This window comes from Paramisgurnus dabryanus, chromosome 3 (assembly GCF_030506205.2).
Source record: "Paramisgurnus dabryanus chromosome 3, PD_genome_1.1, whole genome shotgun sequence".
NCBI lineage: Eukaryota > Metazoa > Chordata > Actinopteri > Cypriniformes > Cobitidae > Paramisgurnus > Paramisgurnus dabryanus.
Window position 1 is genome coordinate 21896670 of NC_133339.1, and position 19607 is coordinate 21916276.

Below are 19607 nucleotides of genomic sequence, written 5' to 3' on the forward strand. Positions count from 1 at the left end.
CATTCGCAATAATGTATTACTTATAAATGCCTTATTTACAAAATGAATGGTGGTTATTAGGATTAATTTGGTTTGGAATTGGTAAATATGTTTAAAAAAACTGTGATAAAAAGTTTGATGTAGCTACCTAATAATTTTGCCCACACTGTATTTTATTGCAGTGTAATCACTGTCATTTTGCAAACAGCCATTGGTCTATCACTTGTGTTTTTGACTGCGTTTTATCAAGAGGATATCTCACAACAGTGTTTTAGATGCAGTTCTGCTTACCACACGTCCACTCGGTTCTCAGTCGTCTCTTATTTTGACAGACGCACACTAACTCTGCATGCTTCATAAAATGCCCTAAAAGTTGTGATTGGGCTAGCCAAATGTCAAATAAAAAACAACCAATGGGCTGCTGATTAGGTGTCTCCTGGGCCGGTCTGTCCGAAAAAAAAATCATCTTACGCTAACTTTTTAAAAAAAATGCAGTACATTGCCACCGCGCCTTTTAGCGCCATTAATGAATTACATTAAAACAAAGAAAGAAAGCAACAGGCTGCGTTGCGCGATGTACGAGTGTTATGGGCTGGTCAGACAAAAATGTCAGATGTATGATACGTCTGTATGATACTCGCCCTCTGTTTCTTGTGTCAGATCATCGCTCTGTCCATCTGACTCAAGAAACAGCTAGGGGTTGAGCTTGTTAAGAGATGATTGGGCCAGCCCAGTGTCAGTATGGAAAATGAACCAATGGGCCGCTGTCCCTGCCTTATGGGCCGGTCGTTGGCCAATAAAAAAAATATCAAATTATATTCACCGGCCCCCAAGGACGTCGGCCCACCGGGCATTTGCCCGGTATGCCAGATTACCAGTCCAGCACTGCCTATGAATAGCATTTACATTACATTGTTTAAAAAAAGACAGCGGCAAAAACTGTCAGTTTAATTCACCGATTTAACAATGGATGTAATAGTTGTTGGATTTAAATTTGTTTTTAGGGCAAGAAAATTAAACAAACAGTAAATGTATTAAATTTATTCCAGCATAGACTAAATAAACTAAAAAAAACAAACAAACATATATATATATATATATATATATATATATATATATATATATATATATATATATATATATATATATATATATATATATATATATATATATAGTATAGTATTAAAAATTTTGTACAAAATATAAGCTGATATGTGAAGATTTTAGGGTAAACTCCCCTTCCACTTGAACAATAGCAGGACACTGAAGGATATCATAAACCTAAATAAAATTGAAGAATTTTTAAGAAATTAGTATTTTACTTAATTTTGTTCAAAAACCCTCAAGATGTGTTTAGTGTGTTTAGAGGTCACACTGAACAGCAACGATGCCTAAAACAGACATTTATTCATATACATATATACATATAGTTCAAAGTAACAAAACAGTAACTGTCAATTCAATAAAAATAAAAAAAATGTAAGATTCAGTATCAGTATTCATTCTATATATTAGTTTGTACATTTACTGTGCGTTCACACCAGCACCAGAGGCAGCAAAAATGCATTATTCACGCATAGTTGGATGCTTAAACATTTTGAAATTCTAGTCATCGAGACAATGGGTGTGTTCGAGATCATCCGGCGCTGCGTAGACCGATCGGCGAGGTTTGCCGCTTGCAGTCGAGGGAGGAACTGAAGACGGAGCTGTCAAGCCGGACACCTGCTGCTTGCCGTAGTGACGTGTGCGCCGTGTTTCCTTGTTTTTAATCGCAAATGAAGTGAATTAGATGCTGAATTTGATAAAACAAACCTTTTAATAAAAAGTTGAAACATTTTAGATCGAATATTTTAATTGCTGCTTATACTGTATACCCGAAAATAACGGGAAACAAGCCTATATTATTAAAATACCAATAGAGTTTGTTATTGTCATTTTTATTTTATTACATGACACAATATAACATATTTTAGCATATTAAAGTGTTTTTTCCTGTTATAAAACATGAATTTATAATGTTTATTAGTGGAGCTAAAGGTTGGATTAAACTTGAAACGCACGTGATCGTTGTCATCAGTGAGGCGACCAATCACGTAAAGCTGTGTCGTCATCACAACTCCGTGCAGCCGCTCTAGAGAAGCTGCACCGGCTGAGCTAGCCGGCTACTCTCGAAACGCTCTCGCGGTAATTAAAAACCATATGACACAGTCACGTGCCTGCAGCGCCAGCTGAAGTCGGACAAAATTACTAACCGGAATGCACTGCTTCAAGTCAGCCGCCGATCGGTCTGCGCAGCGCCGCATGAAGTCGAACACACCTATTCACGTGGAGATTCGCGTCATGGGAGGGGCTTCTGCGACTCCTCTTGCTCCCTGTAATCACATGCCTACCAGAGCAAGCTCCTTATTGGCCACGGGAATAGCCGCCAAAGTTCAGATTTTTCAACTCGTGCATTTCCCGCGGCACGGCGGCAACGCTCAATTCGTGCTGAATGTGCCATCCGCGCTGCGCCTTTTGGTGTTCTGCCCCATTCGCACCACGCCATTTGCATGTACTACGCCGCAGGATGCCTATTCACATCTTTGCATTGACTTAACATGTAAATCACTAGCGCTTGCCGCCTCTTCTGCATCTTGTGTGAATGCCACATTAGGCTGTTATGGTAATAGTTATATTTTGGTGTATTTACAGCATTGACATTTATTTAAATCTGGAATGCTAAACATGACAAATCAAATGTGACCTATTATATTTTTTATTCAGTCATTATTCTAAAAACTCTGACTTGTCGTTGGCTGCCCTTTATGTGTTTGTTTTGTGAATGTGTGTGCGTGTTTAGCACAATTTATGAAATTTACTGCTCTGTCTCTCTTTCACTCTCTCTCTCTCTCTCTCTCTCTCTCTCTCTCTCTCTCTCTCTCTCTCTCTCTCTCTCTCTCTCCTCTCTCTGTGCAGATATCAGAATGAGCCTGAAGATTTAGGGTTTGAATGTACACTTGGAGGTCACTATGTCCTGCCCTCAACTGTGTGTCTGTGTGTGTTTCCCCCCTTTCACTGGACCTTCTCTACAGAAGGAATGAGAGGGATTGAAACCCCATTTGTGTTTGAAGACAGAAACGGCTACGACTTAAGACCACAAAATCCAGGCCATGCATTGCTATCCTCTCTCACTCGTCCTCCCTCTCTTTCCCTCTCAGCTTTTTTGATGCGGCCCGTTTTCATCTCAACCCCTCACCCCTCCCAGTTTTCCTTTCAATGTGAATTGAACCTAACATGTTTTTTGTTTTTTTTGGCCGATGTAATGGATGAAAAGATATTCTTCTGTAACAGACTGTGGCCTTTTCTTTTCTTTGAAGAAGTATTAGGACATGGTTTTGTGTGAAATGTGCAGTATCTTATGAACAGGCCAGATAGACGGAATAGTATCTGATAGAGATAGAGAGATTGCCTAGAGATAAAATCATGACATTATGTCATTAGTTTGCATGTTTATCTATATGTGACAAAGTCTGCGAAAGCCCAGCTAAATCTCATATATATCATAACACAAACGCGCACACATGCATGCACTAATTCTGGTAGTGTCTCATGTGCACACACACTGCGCTCTAATGAGGTTTAATTAAACAGTCGATGGCGTCTTTAATGAGTCTGGTGTTGAGATGTTTGTGTGATACTTCACTCGTCTTTGTTAATGGCTAGACAGTCTCATGTGTTTTCTTGCCCCGTCCAACGAGTGTCTGTCTGTTTTAGTTCATGTGCGAAATTAAGAATGAGAACACCAAAGGACTTGACCTAGGTTTCAACTGCTTATTAACGCAGGCACATTAAAAGAATAGGTCAGCAAAAAATAAAAACGCTTTCATAATTTATTAACCCTCATGTCTGTCATTCCAAACCGGAGAGGACGCTTCATTGACCAGAGCTTATACTGCAGTTAATTATAGAAGATCTCCAAACTGATCCCTATGTAGTCTTAAAAATCACTTTACTGACATATTATTACATATTTACATAATTTAGCCTAATAAACTTATTTTGCACATAACTAGATTTGACATGTAATAATACCCAATAAGAATGGTCTTCCCCAGTTCAGTCTGGATTTATAAAAAAATCCTTGTTTGACTTCCCTTTGATTTGCTTACTGTGTGTGTGTTATATCTGTGTGTGTGTAGGGTTAGTGTATATACGCTGGAATTTGTTTTATGGCCGTACGTGTTTAACATCACCTTATGCTTATGTGCATAACCGTTAATTCTGGAATGTTCTCCTGAATAGATGAACACATCTGCTGTCTTTTGTTCTCTTCTGTCTGGAATCAGTATTCCATTCGGTATTCCACGTGAAGATTAAAATTCCTGGAGTGACGTTCTGGAAATGGGCCGAATCCTTCCAGCAGTTTTCAGATCAAATACCTCAAACTCACTTTTCATGTTTCACTGGCTAATTGAGATATTAATAATTGAGACTTCTGAGAGTTGACACAGACTGGAAACTCTGAAATAGCAAACAGGGCATTCATCTAGTTAGAACTGAGGGAACTGACTGAGCTGTAACATATTCAGCGTTCAAGTCTTGCTTCTGTTTAGTTAAGACTTATTGTGAGATATTACTGAATATCTGAGGAACATATTGTTCAGAGGATAAAAATAGACAGAAATAAGAAATAATACAATAGTTGACACAGTAAAGAGTATAGGTCTATGTGGATGGCATACCTGTATATTTATCAATGTGTTTGTGTGGTTTATGATATAAAAACACATTATTTTCCACGTACATTTTTGTAGGTTCAGATTTCCCTCTCTTCCTGAAACACACTGATTTTGTGCAAAACTCATCGATTTGAAAAGCTCTGTGTCCCTGACTGGCCAGCTAATCTTTACGTTGTGATTGGCTTGAATACCTCTGACGTTAACCAGAAATGTGACGCTCCTAACCATGTTTGAAAGATTTGCGCACAATGCAATGCTAACAGGAGTTAACTTACAGGCTGAGCCTGAAGCGGAAGGAATTATGATAATGAGGGTCTACGTCATAAATCCCAGGAAGTAAACTGTTGCCTACAATCCATGTGTTTGTTGTAGTCCAAGAAATGAGATTTACGTTGGAGACGATAACTCTCATCATCGTTTACCTTGGGGTTTGTACCTTTTGCATATCGTTAACATGTACTAATCTACCTAGTCTCATGAAATTTCGTGAAATAGTCACGTAACTTTTTTATTCTCTTTTCGTGATATTGTCACAAATTTTCGTTTTTTTTTCGTGATCGTATCACGAATTTCTGTTTACGTGTCATTGTCACATATTGGTAACTCAACTGCTTTTCCTATTCAAACCATTGTCGCTTCAGTTTAGGGTAATAATAATAATAATAATTAGTTACATTTATATAGCGCTTTTCCAGTGCTCAAAGCGCTTTACATATGAATGGGGGAATCTCCTCAACCACCACCAATGTGCAGCATCCACCTGGATGATGCGACGGCAGCCATATTGCGCCAGAACGCCCACCACACACCAGCTTATTAATGGAGAGGAGACCGAGTGATATAGACAATTAGTATGAGGGATGATTAGTAGGCCAATGGGCAAGTTTGGCCAGGATGCCGGGGCACACCCCTACTCTTTTTCGAAGGACATCCTGGGATTTTTAATGACCACAGAGAGTCAGGACCTCGGTTTAACGTCTCATCCAAAGGACGGTGCTTTTTTTGACAGTATAGTGTCCCCGTCACTATACTGGGGCACTAGGACCCACACAGACCAAAGGGTGAGCACCCCCTGCTGGTCTCAATAACACCTCTACCAGCAGCAACCTGGTTTTCCCAGGTGGTCTCCCATCCAAGTACTAACCAGGCTCAGCCCTGCTTAGCTTCAGTGGGCAAGCTGTCTTGGGCTACAGGGTGATATGGCTGCTGACGAGGTAGGGTAAGATTTGGTGTTTGCATTAGGATGTCACTTTAAGTATTGGTTTATAAAATATTTTCTGATTTTTTTTATATTTTCTGATTTTTAAACCAGTGTCGCCTGGCGTTAGGGTTAGAGTTGGGTTTGGATAAGGATGTCATTTTATGTAAATCTAATCCTAAACCCAAGCGACAATGGTAAGAAAATAGGACAAAACAGTTATGTTACCAATACGTGACTATGACACGTAAACAGAAACTTGTGATACGATCACAAAAAAATGCGGAAATTCATGACAATATCCTACCAGTCTCACAAGGTTTTGTGATATAGTCACGTAAGTTTTTGATTCTTTTTTCGTGATATTATCAGGAATTTCCACGTTTTTTTTCGTGATCGTATAACGAATTCCTGTTTTCGTGTGATTATCACGTATTGGTAACTCAACTGCTTTTTCCTATTTTTAAATCATTGTCGCTTCGGTTTAGGGTTAGATTTGGTGTTTGCATTAGAGTGTCGCTTTATATATTGGTTTATACTATTTAAAAAAAAATGTATATGTCCCTTGGCGTTAGGGTTAGAGTTGGGTTTGGGTAGGAATGTCATTTTATGTAAATCTAATCCCAAACCGAAGCGACAATGGTAAGAAAATAGTTGAGTAATCAATATGTGATAATCACACGAAAACAGGAATTCATTATACGATCATGAGAAAAATGCGGAAATTCGTGATAATATCACGAAAAATAATATGAAAGCTACGTGACTATAGCACGAAAGGATAGGTGCTCTTTAAAAATGTATTACTGAAATGAACATGAATTAAGATTAATGAATGGATTAAAGATGGATTGTTCATGTAAATTCATGTTAGCTACAGTAATGCATTAACTAATGTTACAGACATTTTTGTCTTTCTGAGCTGTTTTGCTGTCTAGGCAAATATGAGCACAGAACGAGGGTGTGGCATAATCATTTTTCAAAATTTTAAAGGATAAACTTTTTACAGTGGCCTTCTCTCAGAAGACAAATACGTGAAACAGAAGAGTTAAGCTAAAGTTTACCTTCACTCTCCATTTAATCGGGATGCTCTCCGAAGGAAACAGTGGATAAATTAAAGAGATGCCATGTGTGATTCTTCTGTCCTATGAGATTATAATAAAGAATTTTCTTTTCAGTGAAGTGTATAGGAGAAAACATTTCAAAGCTCATTTAAAGGCTGTCATTAGAAAGAGACGCACAGTATTTTCTCTCCATGGGGTAAAATAGAAAGAGCTACACAAACAGCATTCGAAGATCATAAAACTGTCTTCCAATGGTTGCCTCTAATTGGAAATAAACCATGTGTGTATTTTCTTATATTTGCTTGCGTTCGTGTCCGTGTGGGTCAAGAGGACCGTGTGGGTGAAGGAAATATTTAAAACAGTGCAGCAATATTAGACACAGAAAAACTCAATACTGCTGTGTTTGTTATTTGTTACAAAAGAAACCCATTTAACTTTAACCCATATGGCTTGATGATATGTTTGACAGGCACTTTTGTTGTTCTAGGCTGAGTTATAGTTTTTAATTCATTAGTTTATTTAATTCTCTTGTTTTATTAAAGCTGTGTTATTTGTTCACTGAGGGATTTTGAATGAGATGAGCGCTGTTATTTTACAGTCTATTGTGATTTAATAGTATGTGTGTTTGGGTGTGCTTGTGTAACTGCAATTTCATCAGGGCCGCAGGGATGTCTATGGACTATTCAACAAACCACATTCACCAATGTTAAAAATAAACAGAGAGAAAAAAGACAGAGTGAGAAAGAGAGATATTAAATGGGTCATATCACGAGGAATCAGATTTCCTTGATCTTTAGAAATAAAAGAGTTCAACATATACTACAAAAGCTGTAACATTCAGAATTCAAACGCTCTTCTTGGTATAAAAATGTTTTTGCACAAAATGTTTCTTTTGTTGTTATTGAAGGACAGGGCAGTTGAAATCTATTGTAGCTGACAGCAGACCCAGTTTTTCCTAGTCCACACGTACACGGGTACATTATTATAAACTGCGATTTTCCTCATTTGTTTAAAAAAATATCCACATGAAAACTCAAAAATTTGCTATGAACCCAGATATTTTCAAAACCTTAGCCTTTTCTATCAGTTTGAATGTTCGTCCACACACAAATGGAGTATCAGGTGATTGTAACTGAAAATTCCTGCTAAGGTGAAGATTTTCAGAAACTCTGGTTGCTGCGTTGTCCTGTGGAGTTTGGTTTAAGAGATTGGCTGCATCTAAAAGCTTATGCAGCTACTTGTTGCCTCGCTGCCTCATAAGGCAATGACTTCGGAGGCATGAAGGCAGCTCCAGGAAATGCATACAGACTTCACAGACAGCGTAATGGGAATTCTGTTTGAAATATAAACAGAGAGCGCCTTTGTAATAACTAATCCCATATTTGAAAACTACAATACTAATATCTTGCTATAAATGCAATTTAAAGGTGTAAAGTCAGAGGCAATGGTGTAGTGGACAGTGCTCCGACATATGGTGCAGATGCACTTCTGGCGACCAGAGTTTGATTCCCAGCTTGAGGTCCTTTGCCCCATGCCTCTCTCTCCGCCCTATACTTTCCTGTCGTCTCTTGATTACCGTCTGTCAAATAAAAATGGCAAAAAATGGCCCAAAAATAATTAAAAAAAAGTGTAAAAAGTGAAAATATAACTTTATTTACAATAAATTTGTGCACCAGCTGCTTCTTGGTTGGCAATTTATTTTTTCAAACTTGACAGGCTCAACCAATCACATTTCCTGTGCACGCCAACTCAGAGAATTGTGGGACAGGACAACGACGGTATCTCAGAAGACACAAAGTAAATCTAACATTGGATTTTGTAATGCCTTTCGATGAGATGCTAAAGGTCAAGACTCTCTGTGGTCAATAAAAATCCCAGGATGTCTTTTGAAAAATTGCCCATTGGCCTACTAATCATCCCAACATGATCTCACGGAAAATCGTGTTATAGTCACACAAAATTTGATTAATTTATTTGTGTTCATGGCACGAATGTCTTTTTTGTGACACACGCACAAATTTCTATAAATTGTTTCTCGTGTCCTTGGCACGACTTTCTTTTTCGTGTCATTTTATGTATTGTTGTCTCTTTTTTCCCCTCTATTTTTAAATCATTGTCGCTTGGGGTCTGGGTTAGATTTGGGGGGCCTCATTTATAAAGCGTGCATACGCACAGATTTGATCGTAAAGTGTGCGTAGGCAAAAAAAGCGGCAAAGTCCATATTTATAAAAACTGACAAAAAAAAGTGCTTAGCGCCACGTCAGGGTCGGAGCAGACATACGCACTTTTGCTTGTCTGAGTGCTGAAGGTTTTTGGAAATATAAGCCATTCTTGCTGTTTGAAATTGGGTTTTAACATTGAAAAGCGCTCTTTTATATGTCTGACATTAATTACGCATTGTTTAACGGCGGAGATCTTAAACTGCTCGGCTGCGCGCACAAGTTCAAGTTAATTTGCGATTTCTAGATTTGAAAGCGGTACGCGCGTTTGCTGCGCGTACATTCGCTTTATGAATCACACTTTTGTTAAATGATCGTAAGATCAAATGTAGGATGGTTTTTACGCAGCATTTTATAAATGAGGCCCAGGGTTTGTGTTAGGATGTACTTTTATGTATTCAATACATTTTTCTTCCGCTTTTAAAATTATTCTCGCCTGGAGTTGGGGTTAGAGTTGGTTTTGGGTTAGGATGTCTAAAAATGTAACAGAAAGTGATTTTAACCCCAACCCCAAGCAACAATAGTAAGAAAATAGAAAAAACAATAAGAAAACATTACAAAAAATGAAACGAAACAAATAGGAAAGTTGTGCCACGGCCACGAGAAACTATTTATAGAAATGTCACAAAAAAGACATTCATGCTCAAAGCACGGAAAGAAGCTGAATTTCGCGCCATGGACACGAATAAATTAATACAAATTTGCGTGATTATAACACGACTTTCCGTGAGTTACTCTGAATCATCCCCTCATATTCCCTATCCGCATATTTACTAATAAGCGGGTGTTGGATGGGCGCAATATGGCTACTGTTGCATAATCCAGGTGGATGCTGCACATTGGTGGTGGTTGAGAAATAGTTGATGTAAAGCGCTCTGAAAAGCGTTATATAAATGTAACAAATTATTATTATTATGCCTAGATGTCTTCATGCCTTGGAATGCTGCCTCCAAAGGCAGCATTTTAGAGCTTTCGGACGCAGTGTTGTACCGAGGCGAGACTTTGCAATGGTTTCTGATTGGCCAACATGGCTTTACGGTTAAAAATATATCGCCATCTGCTAGTTTGGCATACTACTGACAGCGTTTCATACCAGGTTTTTGTGTTTTGGTGTGGACGCAGATATTTTTTTAAGGAAGGGAAAACTCTGTTTTTAAAAATACTCCTGTACTAAGCCTTTTAGAATCCATTGCACAGACTCATGCAAAGAAGATTGTGGTGCACAATCTGACATTAAACAAAGGAGATAACAGCATGCACTGCAACGTCACAAGACAAAACCTCCTGATCCACCAGTTACGTGATAACACTTCAAGCAAAGTTTTTGAAAATCTTCACTTTGGCAGGAGTTTTCAAAAAGTTTGGTTCAGTGACCTGATACTGCCTTTGTGAGTGGACAAATGGCCATACCACATTCTCTGTAAAAAGTGAAATATTTGTATTTTTTTAAGTAGATCTAACTTTCACTTTTTACAGTGTAGAAAAAAACTAATCATTTGACATGGAATAGGACCATTTACAAAGAATCCTTAAAAGACATCACAAAAAATGTCTTGAAAAGGTCATAGAAGGGGTTGAAAATGATCATTAAATACCAAAATAGGACTGTTTATGCACAAAAACTTAAATTCTGCATTAAAGATTGATGTCAGATCCAGTAGGACGACAAGAGCAGTAAAAGTATTTAGAGAAACAGAGAGAAAAAGACAAACAGACAAACAAGTCAAGAGTCAAGTGCGAGGGGTCAGAGAGCACAGGCAAGCATTTGAAGAAACATCTCACTGTCTGCTGGTGTGCCCACAGTCTTCATTTAATATACACTGTGTGGGTGAACGAAGCAAAATACTTCACAGGCTTCATTTTGTATTTGTCTATGGTTTCATGTGTGTTTGTATGAATTGGTGTCGCTGTATGTGTATGTGCGTTCTCTTTCGTAAAACTGATAAGGGGCTGTTGTCTATTCCCTAACTAATTATTATGCAGATTTCTCTGAACATCCATGCAGCTCTCTGTGGAACACGAGGCATTTGCACATTATAGATTCACAAACTGCTGTCGGTCCAGCGTACACAAAGACTTTTCAGATTTCCACTCAACCCGAACTTGCCATCTTTTGACATTTGCACTCATGTTGACATTTGGAACAGGATTGATAAAGATACATCAAGAAGAACTCTGGCAGATTGGTTTCAACATCCTTCGAACCCTGACAGTGAAACCAATTGAGTTTGGTTTTAAAGACTTTCAATAAGCTCGTCTACATTTTGTTTAGTCTCTCTCTCTCTTTTTTGTCTCTCGCCCTCTTTACTTTGAAATGCCATAATCTACGCCACGCTTGTGCAAACAACACATACGGTAATTAAACTCCAAGCGTCTAGTCATAAGAACCTGTTACAATTAATTATTCATATTATCTGCCATTGTGTTCTAAAGTGCAGCCAAGCAATCAAATTAGTTTTTTTCCATTCTCTGTTATTTATTTTCCATCGCCTTCACCAGACGTCTTCTGTTTTATTTATTTTAAAAGCATGTCCTTTGACGGCCCTTATTTCAGTACTGAGTGGCTAAATAGAGAGAAACCAAAGCTCCAGTTATCACGCGCTCACAGGCAAATCCTCTCTAAATGGCCAGGTGTACTCTGTTAGTTCGTTCATAATCCATTAGTGTTACATTAGTTTATTGTCATGCTCCCTCGCTATTGTATTATAATCGTTGGTCGAAAATCACTTACAAAGGTGGAGAACAGATAAACAAGTGTCTGACATTGAGTGTGCCCTATGCGCGAGTGTTGTATACAAATGCATTTAAAATAATAGAAAGTTTTTTTTTTTTGAGAGGGTTCTGTTCCAAAGACACATGAGATTTTCCACCCCTGTGTGTTTTCTCAAGGATGATGTCCTCTTCACGGCTGTCTTGGCATGCAGACTTTTCATAGCAGGTAAAGAAGAAGACATCAGCGTATGTGACTAAAGCCGATGCCCAAACTATTGAAAAGCAGGCCTTTGTCTTTCAGCTTGTGCAAACTTCGTTGTTGTTAAAGATAAAGTCATTTTTCTTGGCTTTCTTTTTGCAAGTTTATTTCCTCCATACTAATAGCAAAATGTTTTGGAAAGAATTGGAAAGTCTCCTTTATAAATGTTTTGTTGTAAAAGTTTACTTTTTTGAAAAAGATGTAATTTTTTATTTTAATAGAGAACAATTGCCACCAATTTAGACTTTTGTTGTTAATCTTTTATTGATTATGGGAAAATACCATATAGGTAAAAAAATGGGCTAAAGGAAAACCTAACTTTTTATTATTTCAGATATATATGAAACATCATATAGAGCTACTACTTGGGTTGAAAAATAATAAAGCAAAACACACTAGGTCCCTATGTAAAGCTTTTACATTATTCTATGATAATCTCAGACCTTTATTTCCTTCTCTTTTATTATTTATATGGTCTATGTATTTTTATATATTTATTTATTTATTTTTTGTTTTGTTCAACATATTTTCTATTTTGTATATTGTAATAATTATTGCTGTAATGTGACTGCAAGTTAATAAAAAAGAAAAAAGTTTATTCCCTCCATTTATGTATTTTTTCTTTCTATAAAAACAGAAAGTTTGGTCTTGAGTTGGATTGTGACATGTGTGGATAGATACATTAAACAAATAAAATGCTCTCTAAATGCATGGGTCAGTAACAGAAATAGATTTAAAGGTTACCTAATATGGCTATTTCTCAAGATGTAATATAAGTCTTGGGTGTCCCGAGAATGTTCCTGTGAAGTTTTACGTCCAAATACCTTAAAGATAAATTATTATGCCATATTGAAAATGACAGTTTTTCGGTGTGCAGGAAAACGTGCTGTTTCTTTGCTAATAAGCTGCTGCTTCCCTACCCATTTACTGTTATCTATACTGAAAATATACACAAAAGACAACTTTTTACTTGTTTGTTCATAATGCACATGTGATAACGACTTACGTAAAGAAGATTTAAAATAGAAATTATGCAACCCAATCTCATGACAAGTCGTGTTATGATCACAAAATATTTTATTAATTTATTCATGTTCATGGACACGATTTTCTGCTTTTTTTCATGCCATGTCTTTTTCCTGTCAGTCAACACTGATTTTTATAAATACATTTCAGACATCCTAACCCAAACGCCAACTCTAACTCCAACCACAAGCGGAAATAGTTTTAAAATGGGAAGAAAAACATGTAGAAACCAATACATAAAATTACATCCTAACCCAAACCCTAAATCTAACCCCAACCCCAAGTGACAATGATTTATAAATAGGAAAAACAATGAGGAAAACAATACATAAAATGAGACAAAAAAGAAAGTCGTGCCACGAACACGAAAAACTATTTATAGAAATGTTTGTTGACTGACATGAAAAAGACATCTGTGGCTAATGGCATGAAAAAAGCGGAAAATCGTGTCCATGAACACGAATACATTAATAAAATGATTATAATACGACTTGCCGTGAGATTGGGTTGCATAATTTAGATTTTAAATCTTCTTTACATTAGTCATAATCACATGTGCATTATGAACAATAAAGTAAAACTGTGGTCTTTGGATAGTTGTGAGTGGGGCCTGAGCAAAGTGTGATGTCAGTTTGCTCAGAAAGCGCCAACAGCTTGTCCCATAAGAGGTTCTACCGGATAAAAAAAAAAAAAATAGTGGGCACATTTTTATCATTACAGGGTGGTTGTGTATATACACACACAGGATACACACAACTGTGTTCAAACAACATATAAAAGTGAATTTCTCATATTAGGTGACCTTTAAAGACTCATTTTTTATTGATCACATAAATAAAAGTGGTATATCTCACTAAGGTCAGTAAATACACAAACAACAAACATTTGACCATGCATTTGATACTGACTCGAGCTGATGAACAGACAGGGCCATTGGAGATAAACTATAATTCTCATCTCTCCCTCTCTTCCTTCGTTCTCTGGTGTCCCTTGTGTGAGGTACCTTACATCACTCTCTGTAATGTTGAGGTAATCCAATTCCTCTTTAAAGATGCTTAATAATTTTTGATGGTGGAATGGAGTGATAAATGATACACAGACACATAGGCTGGTGTGGACAAGCAAGCGATGGGTATGTTAATGCACGCAGCCACATATGACCTTGTTAATGTGTGTGCATGTGTGTGTGAGTAGTACATGCTTTAATTACATTATGTGCTACCTTTAGTTTTTTTTACCTCTGCCACTGAACTGTGACTTCTTGTTCTTCACATGCTTGTTTATGTCTGATTACATTTTAACGCTACATTGTAGACAAACTGATGATGATGACAAATCAGCCACACAGAAACAGATAGCCTGGTGAAAAAGATTGCTTTTAATGGCAGAGCTGGTAATCAAGATGGAAAAAACTTGTTGTTTTAAAGTTTACACAAACTGCAGTTTGCAACCCATTTAACTTGTGAAATGTGACATGTTTCCAAGCAAGAAAACATTAAACAAGAAAAAGGCAGTGTGAGTTTTTATTTTATCCACTGGGAATTTATTGCATCTCACTTTTCCCATTTCTATGAATAGATCATGAAAGGTGGACTTTAAATACCAGAATGGATCAAGGTGCCACAAACTCATAAAAGTTATTATGTATAGATCATATTAGATTATGAGCAATGTAACTGAAACACTGGCCCTACAGGCTTTAATAGTTGTCACATATTACCAACAGAGAACTCTAAACAATGTTTAAACATCAAGATTTCCTGTTCTACTTTAGCAGAATTACTGGACTTACTGGAATTATAAAGGAATAAAGCAAAGTGTTATCAGGTAAACAATGTAGGGGAGATTCAGAATAACGTTACTGTTGATTTATCTTTTTGTTATATGCAGGGCCAGTTCTCACTGTAAAAAATAAATTGTTGGCTCAATGAATTATTTTTTAGTAACTAGTTCCACAGAAATTTTACGTTCACTCAATTTCTGTCTCCAAAGTGTTACCTGAATTAATGTTTTTTAGTTGGCCCAAACTTGACTCAAATATAAAAAAGTATGTTTGCTCAATTAGCTTTATAGTTCATTCAACTAAAATGTTTTAATCAGTTGAATCTTTAAAAAGTTACAGCAAATACTCTGTCAATAAAAATTTAAGTATTCACTCAATGTTTTATGTGTTACTTCAATTAATATTTATTATTTGGGATTTTTTTATAACATTTTAAAATGATTTATCAAATAATTTATGCTGGTGTTGTTAACAAAATAATTAACTTCAGTCACATGAAAACAAAAGCTTTTTATTCACTTATTCACTTATCATACAGACTGAACATACAGAATTAAGTCTTCTCTAAATAGAGGGCATTAAACAGTCCAAAAAGCACTCCAAAGTCAGTCAGAACATCTCCAGGGCCATTTAGGAGACTTTCTTCAGCCCTCTGGTCTGCCTCTCACATCATCACCGCTCTGGTTTGATAAACAGAGGAATATAAACACACACACATACATAAATAACATGTTTAATATAATAAAAACTTGATTGTGAAATACTTTATTCCCTAAAATAACGTTAACGTTAGGCCAAATTTCCCTCAGACATCACACATAATTAAACACTATTGGGCGGTTTTCTCGGACAGGGCTTATCACTGACTAAAATAACTGACATCACTTAACATATGAGTAACGTACTATTGTTTTGTCTCAAAATGCACACCAGTATTGTATTTTATAAGGTTTGTTTGTAAAAATGTCCCAATTATAATAAAGACCGAGTTCTAAACCCTGTCCGGTAAACCACCTATATCCAGGCTATCTTTACTAAAATAGCTCCACTTTACTTCGGACACATAACATAACACACTTTTAAATATATCTTTACAAAAATATCATTACAAAAACGTCGAGTATTTGCGTCTTTGCCGATTAATATATTCTAAAATTAACATTTAATTACAACCACTTACCTGACGTGAACTTGAGGAAATGGCTGATGACTTGTGTCGTGTGAATCGTGATTCCAGCTGTTGCGTGCGGATTGATCTCAGATGAAATTACCTGTGATCCAGATCCTTCCGAGTTAAGACATTTTAAATTAAAAACTCACGCACATACTGTACATAGTACACAAACGCGCGCGAGCGGCGCGCGCGCACGCAGGCGCGCACACGGGTACACACACGGGTATATTTAGAAGTTTTATTTAAGATTGTTATGATATTGGGACTATATCTCCATCCTCTCCTTCAGCTCTGAAGTTCAAATTCGCATGCTGTCCGGTTATAACAAATGTAAAAGATATGAAACATCACTCAACAGTGATATCAATTAAGTGCAATCCTAAAATATGATTTAAAACATAACCCTTTCATTGTTAAGTATGAGAAATTTAAATGAATTAAATCACGTTTAAACGCCACAGAGATATCAGAGCCAGCAGTCGATTTCTGATGCCCTTGCCGAGGCGAGGCTGCGCTGAGCGGGGTGTGAGCGCTTAAGCGCCGGTGATTTTCTGGAGCTCTTCTGGAGCTCATCTCCGTCCAAAAGTGTCCGAGCACAATTTTAAATAGACGCTATCTTTATTAACCGACCGCATATTTAAACTTAAAGCACATACATTCACGCCTGAACAACTCTTACAATTACATTTTGTGACCAAATAACAGTAATATTTTCAGCATTTTGTTGTCAGGAAAAATAGCTGTCATAAGTCCACATATTGACCAGATTTGTTTTAATTAGTTCAGTCAACATTAGCCATTCTGAATGTTGACTGGATTTGAAAATAACCATTCATTTAATGTTTTAAACACAGATTTATCGAGACTTAAAAAATATGTCTTCTCAACTAGCTCAAACAAAAAAATTGGTTTAACTTATATATTTTTGCCCGTCCAACATTTCATTAATTGGATTTTTTACAGTGAGGCCCTAGGCAATATTTATGTTGGAGGCCCTATACACCCCTCTAATTTTCAGAATAATATGAGAACGTGTTTTTCTACCTCGTAAGAAATCATTTAAGCCCTACAGTTATTAAACATGTTTTTCCCCATTACTTTTCCTTTTTATGTTTTTATCAACAAATTGATTAATTTTATGTTAAAATTTAATTAGAAATTATGCAAAACCACATGTATTAAACATTTTAAGGCAGTCAAATTTATTAAAAACACCACCTTTTTGGGATAACACAGGATAACAGTTTTGCTTTCTCCAAAGAGTAAAATTTAAAAGATAACATTGCAAAAACCCTAACCGTAAAAAACTACAGGTCAACACCTCCTAGAAAACTTTTATTGTTTTTTATTTTAGCTGGGTATAAAAAATAATTTCCCTCTTACTGAACCAATATACAGTATAAAGTTATCTATCAGACTATGTATATATTGCAATACCTTTTTATAGGCTACCTTAAATATCCATACAAATCAGCTGCCACTAGAAGTTAAACATACAAACTACTTTCATGATTTCAAAACTAAAATAAAGTGTAGAGGACTTACAAGATATACAGACAGTTTACTTTAGGTAACGCCAGTTTTGTTTGCTGTTTGAATTTAAATACCACAATTTTTAACTTGACTATTTTGATAGTCAGCTCCCAATGCAATGCTGTTGTGCACACGCATTCAAAGTGTCTAAACAGAGTCAGCAACACTCAAGATTGATCTGTCCTGAAATTACATTGATACACAGAACAAAGCCAAGTTTATTTTTAAAAAGCATTATTTCAAAATACCTGCATCATGTACTGCACTGTCTTTGCATGACGCTTTTGCGAAGCAGGAAACAAAAGACGTGATAGCCGCTTTCAGTCACTTAAAGTCGGTCAGCTGCAGCGATTTGAATGCTGTTTATCTAGGCTTCTTTAACTTCACGAGTCATCTGCCTGCGGTTCTTGCGGCGTCAGCGCCGCATAAAGTTGAACTCACCTTAAAACTTTATTTAATGCTGTCAGTATTGATTGTCGAACTCGCACATGGATTTAGCAGTTATGGAGGCCCCCCTTCCAAGTTTGAGGCCCTAGGCATTTGCCTACTTTGCCTATAGGTAGTGCCGGCCCTGGTTATATGTTTTGCTTTTTTGCTTAACAAAGAAAAATAATTTGGGTATATTGTTGCAAATGACATCCAAATGACAACCAAATAAATCAACAATTCAATGTTATTACAGGTATGTGAAATGTCCCCTCTAAACAAAGTATAATACTATTTTGTGAGCTTGGCATATTTTAAATCATAATTTTTTCCTCGTTTTAAATAATTTCATCTTCATTTTTATAGAGCATTTTTTCAGAAAATTTTGACACGATTTTGAATTGGAAAAGAGAACACATGCAGCCAAATACACACAAACAGCATACTCTTCTACACCTCACAGGACTGGAAGAGATACTCACAACCTGTAGCCAAAACACACAATTATCACCTTCACAGAATGACAGAATGACTGTCATAAAATGAATAATAAACTGAGAGAGAGAGAGAGAGAGAGTGAGAGAGAGTGAGAGAGAGTGAGAGAGAGAGAGAGAGAGAGAGAGAGAGAGAGAGAGAGAGATATTGCTTGTTTGTTCATTTATGATAATGATCGCATGTAATCAAGCACAAGCAATAAATCTTTCTTTTCATAAACACAGCCAGATAACAGGAGGCATAACAGGAGGAAGAAACTCTTTTTCTTAATTAAAAGAAATTTAGATGTGTATTATATTCAATCAAACATCACCTACAATACAGTGATTCCTGACAAAATATTACTGTCATTAGTTCATAAAATACAGCTAAACACGAGCTTTGGAGTTCATTTCTTTATAGTACACACAATGTATGTACACTTTTTAGTTATAGCATTACAATTACCGCAACTCCACATGTCCACAGGTGAATTCACATAAAATATCAAAATTCCCATGCACACAATTAAAACAAGAAACACAAATACAATTTTTTTATAGACTTAATGCACTGTGAGTTGATTTGGATAAAAGCATCAGCTAAATTCATTTAAATGAAAAACATAATGAAAAAGAAATAAAAAAGGAATGACTGGACATGCACATACAACCTCGTTTTAATCCTTTATTATTAACAAATAGTATGAACAAACATATACCCCATAACACAACAGAAGGACATTTTGCCTTTTTAAATATGAAATTTACATTAAAATAAAATGTATAAATATAGCTGCAAGCAGCGATTAGCGGGGTTCAAGCGATCTGGGACCTTAAAGGGGTCATAGCGTGAAAATCTGACTTTTTCCAAGTGTAAGTGCTATAATTGGGTCCCCAGTGCTTATATCAACCTAGAAAACATGAAAAAGATAAAAAATAAAATAATCGAGAGCACAATTGAATTTCAATTACAACAAACCACCATCATTGTGATCAGTGTTTGCATTTCATCCACTCATTTGCATTTTAAAGGAAACACC

The 19607-nt window shown here is 36.4% G+C and overlaps 1 pseudogene; it reads right to left on the minus strand.

Annotated features, from left to right (window-relative positions):
* Positions 1-5791: 5791 nt before the first annotated feature.
* LOC135734303 (5S ribosomal RNA) lies at positions 5792-5908 on the minus strand (annotated as a pseudogene).
* Between the last annotated feature and the right edge of the window lie 13699 nt (positions 5909-19607).